This window comes from Grammomys surdaster, unplaced genomic scaffold, assembly GCF_004785775.1.
Source record: "Grammomys surdaster isolate TR1022 unplaced genomic scaffold, NIH_TR_1.0 123021, whole genome shotgun sequence".
Taxonomy (NCBI): Eukaryota; Metazoa; Chordata; class Mammalia; order Rodentia; family Muridae; genus Grammomys; species Grammomys surdaster.
In genome coordinates this window covers 5,002-10,203 of record NW_021618379.1, presented here as the reverse complement: position 1 = coordinate 10,203, position 5,202 = coordinate 5,002, and the positions used below count along the sequence as shown (strand labels likewise).

At 40.1% G+C, this 5,202-nt stretch overlaps 2 long non-coding RNA genes across 2 annotated transcripts; one reads left to right on the top strand and one right to left on the bottom strand.

The window, feature by feature from the left end:
* The first annotated feature begins 126 nt into the window (after positions 1 to 126).
* LOC114636225 lies at positions 127 to 2,093 on the top strand. Its single transcript, XR_003713596.1, has 2 exons — positions 127 to 244; positions 1,753 to 2,093. It is a non-coding gene; the product is annotated as an uncharacterized LOC114636225 (long non-coding RNA).
* Positions 1,770 to 3,139, bottom strand: LOC114636224. The gene is made up of 3 exons (XR_003713595.1): positions 3,088 to 3,139; positions 2,440 to 2,491; positions 1,770 to 1,865 (listed from the first exon to the last, which is right to left on the bottom strand). It is a non-coding gene; the product is annotated as an uncharacterized LOC114636224 (long non-coding RNA).
* Between the last annotated feature and the right edge of the window lie 2,063 nt (positions 3,140 to 5,202).

The window sequence follows — 5,202 nt, the reverse complement described above, 5'->3', positions numbered from 1 at the left end:
ATGGGATTCTGGAACATTCAGTTCCATCAGTGTCGAGCTGAAAAACACAGAAAATTTTGTTTTGTTTTCTTTGAAATCAATAGTGGGAAAATTAGGACAAATAGAAGGAGAAGGAGGAGGAGGAGGAGGAGGAGGAGGAGGAGGAGGAGGAGAAGAAGAAGAAGAAGAAGAAGAAGAAGAAGAAGAAGAAGAAGAAGAAGTCATTTCAAGTCTTCAAGTCCTAAATATTTTTGGTCTAAGGGAGGTGAGGGTGGAAAAGGGGTTGCATTCACAAGCATCAGTTATTTATGTAAAGAATCCCTCTACCAGAAGCATGGGAGCTGAATCAATGAAGTGCATGCCATACAAATAAAGAAGCTGTGCCCTATCCCCAGAGCACACAGGACAATAAAAGTACATGGTGCCCAGTATAGGAGAGGCAGAGACAAGCATATCCTTGGGGCTCACTGGCCAGTCAAGGCTAACTAGCGAATCTGACTGAGGACTTTATTTCAAAAAAAAGGTGAGCAGTTCCAATGAATGACCCCTTAAGTTTTACAAACATGCACACACACACACACACACACACGCACACACACGCACACACGTGCTCGCGCACACGCACACACACACACACATACTCCCATTAAACTTGCCATTAAGCTGGATGACTTGAGTTCAGTTCAGTTGCTAAGATCTGTATTTTAGAAAAGAACTGATATCCGTGGCTTGCCTTTGATCTCCACATACATATGGCACACGTGTGCATAAATGCACCAATAAAAAGGAAGGAAGAAAGAAAGGAAGAAAATAAAAGTTAAAAAATAAATAAGTCTATTTTTAATTAAAAAAAAAAACAACCTCACTGCTTTAGGGATTAGAGAGATGGGTCAGTAGTTAAAAGCAATAACTGCTGTTCTAGAAGATACTGGTTTGTAGGAGGCGCTAAGGAGGGAGGAGTAAGGAGAGGAAGAGGAGAAGGAAGAGGAGGAGGAAGGAGAGGAAGAGGGGAAGGAAGAGGAGAAGTTAGGAGAGGGAGAGGAGACAAGAGAGGGGAACATGGAGGCAGATGTTCACGTGTCTCCCGCAGTCAAAGGTAGTTGGTATATCTACAATGGGTATTCCGTTACACCTCTGATTGAGTGGGCATCTTGTTACTGATCATTACCAAATACGCAAGTCTTTGGATAATCTAAGCATTTAGACTCTCATTTGTCCCGAGCCCTCGTGGTTGGCGGGATCCTCTGGGGAATACCCAGCCTTGTGGAGACAGTGTAGAATATTGGCAGAGCCATCTCCCATGCTGGCTTCATGTGGGTCACAGGGCTGGTGTTTCTTGCTGGCTGTTTCTAGCTGCTGTGTGCACGTGGCCTCTGGCTACAGAACAAGGCAGCTGAGCTAGGCAGAGTAGCAGCAGCTCAGATAGCTGGCTTGAGCAGCGGCCGTTTTAAATAATTACTTCAACACAGGTTTGATTCTCAGCACCCACATGGTGGTTCACAAACATCAGGAACTCCAGTATTAGAGGATCACATACCCTATTCTGTCCTCTGTGGGCACCAGGCATGCATGTGGTGCACAGACATACATGCACGCAAAATACTCATACACACAAAATACAAATAAATCTCAAAAAATAGTTCTTTATGACTCAACATTTTTTCTTTGCCCTCCTCCTTTACTCTTCTTCCTTCCTTCCTTCCTTCCTTGCTTCCTTCCTTCCTTCCTTCCTTCCTTTCTTTTATTTTAAATATTTCTCTACCCTCTACCCAGAAACTCTTTTTCCTCACCTTGCATTTTCCAGATGTTGGAAGATCCGTTGAAGGCTCTTGTCTATTGACCAGAATATATAGCCCTGGTTCCAGCCCACAGGAAGTCCTGAAATACTGGACACAGCAGGGTAGGTCAGTGGAACTGAAGTGATAGCAAAGTACCAGAAAGCTAACCAATAAGAATAGAAAGTTAATTTAGGAATTAGACCATTGCTATCATAGTAAATGAAGTGAAAATACCAGGTATTTTATACGTTTAGCACTTACAATTAAGGTGATGTCTTAGTTAGGGTTTCTATTGTTGTGATGAAACACCATGGCCATAAAATGCTTGGGGTTAAAGAGTTTGTTTCATCTTTCAATTTTCAATTCCATACTCCATTGCAGAGGGAAGTCAGGGTAGGAACTCAGGGCAGGGATCATGAGGCTGGAGCTGAGGCAGAGGCTCTGCTTACTGGCTTGCTTTCATGTCTTTCTCACCCTGCCTTCTTCTATCACCTATGACCACCAGCCTGGGGTGGCACCACCCACAGTGAGCTGGGCATTCCCACATCAATCATCAGTTAAGGCAATGCACCACAGGCTTGCCCACAGGGCAATCTGGAAGGCGTAATCTTCCAAAATGATGCCAGCTTGTATCAAGTTGCCGTGAAACAGTCAGTAGGACAGTCTGAAGACAGGCTCTTACCTTGTCAGATCACTTTCCAACAAGTTATTCCTGGAGTTTTTTAATTGTGAATCTGGTAATAGGAGTAAAGAAACTATTTAGCACAGTAACTACTGATATCATCTACCAGGACCCCCTTCATTTAACAGTCATGCCTGTCATGAAATTAATTAATGGCATGGAACAGCTATCAACGTTTTAAAAGTCCATACTCTCTGCTGTCTTCATCATGGACCAGAAGTGCCCCCATTAGAAGCATGGGGATGGGAACGTAGCAGTGGGAGACACAGAGATCCTGATACATCATTTTCTTTAAAGACGTCTACCCTGAATGCATAGTAGAAGAATAAAGGTAACAGACCTCCCTTGTCAGACTCTTGGTAGGTATTCTTTGTCCATCCTCCTGACCCACCGAGTTTCTTTCCCATACTTTAGGCTTTCCATGGAAACATACAGGACACAGAAGCATGGGGAAAGGGACCATGGAGGAGTTATGGGGCTGTTTGCATGACTTTGGAAGTGAAGATGTTAGAAAGATGGCTCTACTCTAGTCACACCCTCTTTTTCAGCTTTCTTTCACATGTTATCAAAGACCAGAGTCTTAAAGCAGAAACACAGCTGATCTGACATCAGCCTTGAGCTAACAATAAGGAGTAGAGTCATTCTGACTTGTAAGTTTCTTGATCTGTTCAAGAATATGTTGTGTTGAAGTCTAGAGAAACACACAAAAAAAGAAACAAGAAAGTTAGATTTATGTTATAGATTGGAGATTTTACTGACAATATATCTCATCTTACTCATGGGATATTGATATGTTTTATGTCAGGTATTAACTCAGATATCTTCTACAGTCATATCATTAGTTACTAATTTATTTGTGAATAATTTATTAAATACAATAAGGAAGCAGTGAGATGGCTCTGTAGGCAAAGATGTTTTACACCAAGCCTGAGGACCTGGGTTCCATCTCTGGAGCTCACCTAGTGAAAGGAGTGAAGCAGTTTTCACAAGTTCTCCCATTTACCTCCACATGCACACTATGGCATTTGTGCATGCATGCACACTCTCATACACATTATTAAAGTGTTTTTTTTTAAAAATCTAAGTTCTAGATTATTATATGGCATACTGAGACTAAAGATAAATATGAATCCTGTACTCTAGAGACATGCATTAGTAAGGAAAGCAGCCACCTAAACAGATAAGATACCATGTGGGAACCAGCAAAACAGCTCAGTGGGTAAAGGTGACTGTTCCCAAGCCTTGGCAACCTACATTTAACTCCTATGACCTTCAAGGGTAAATGGAAAGAACTGACTCTTGCAGGTTGTTTTCTACTTCTCTATGTCCCATGACATGTGCACACCTGTACACACACATCCCCCCCATACAACACACTTTTTAAAAAATGTGGTAAATATAATAGAAATTCATCAGTGAACACAGAAGACCTTGATTAGTTTCCTTAAACAGAATGGAAGAATTACTCCATCAATTTCCATCTGAGCTAGAGCTCAGAGAGTCAGCTGATTTCTGGGTAAAAAAGAACATTATAATCAAGTAAGACATCACTGAAAATGGCATATTGTCATTTTTGTGGTGGAGCATTCACCATAGAAGACTGGATATACTTCACATTGACCTTATGAAGCTTATAAATACCAAAATGAAAATGGTGGTTACAAAAGAGAAAAATAACTCATGATAACTTATAATCTGCGAGAATTTGCCTCAAAAACTATAAAAAGATTAAGCATAAATAACAATCTACCTCCCAAATAATTCTTCAGAATAACTATGCTTATCATTAGTCTTCCACTTTATACTTCTCCATTAATAAATTTTTAAGTACATTTTCCTTTGACATACAGTTGCTATACTATTTCAACAAAATGAGTACAGAACACCTGTATAACATTATAAAGAGGAAATCATCACAAGTACATGAATTTGGTAAAATAAAAATAAACTACCATCATCAAATAAGAACCATATTTTATATTTCTGATAAATATATGCACAGTTAATGAACATGCAGTGGTCCTCTTTACAACAGCAGCTCAAGTTAACGGGAAAAGCTCAGAGGCCGACAAGATGCAACAGCAACTAAATTCATAAATTCTCCAAGAACATAAAGCACTATATTTGCCATAATAACATGTTAATTATATACAATGACAATATACTATTCATTCTTTCATAATTTGAGTCCACAAAATTGAATTTATTAACAACAACGGACTCCATTTTCTAAAGGAAATTTTCAGTGGATAATCACAATCAACAGACAAAAAAAGGCAGAAAATATTTTCTTTATCTACTTGTGAGAAAGTTACTGGCCTGTATCTGTGGTTCTCAACTTTAAAAAATTATCAGAATGGAGTGGAGAGGAAAGAGAGAGAAGGGAAAATGGAGGCAGATGTCACGTGTCTCCTACAGTCAAAGGTAGCTGGTATATCTAGGTTGGGTATTGGGTTACACCTCTGATTGAGTGAGCATCTTGTTATTAACCATTACCAAACATATAAAGCCTTTGATTAATCTTTAAAAAAAAAAATTATCAGAATGGCCGGGCAGTGGTGGCGCAAGCCTTTAATCCCAGCACTTGGGAGGCAGAGACAGGTGGATTTCTGAGATCGAGGCCAGCCTGGTCTACAGAGTGAGTTCCAGGACAGCCAGGGCTACACAGAGAAACCCTGTCTCGAAAAACAAAAACAAAACAAAAAATCATCAGAATGAATACAAACTCCCAGGTCCCAAAACAGTAAATCACTCTCTGAAAGT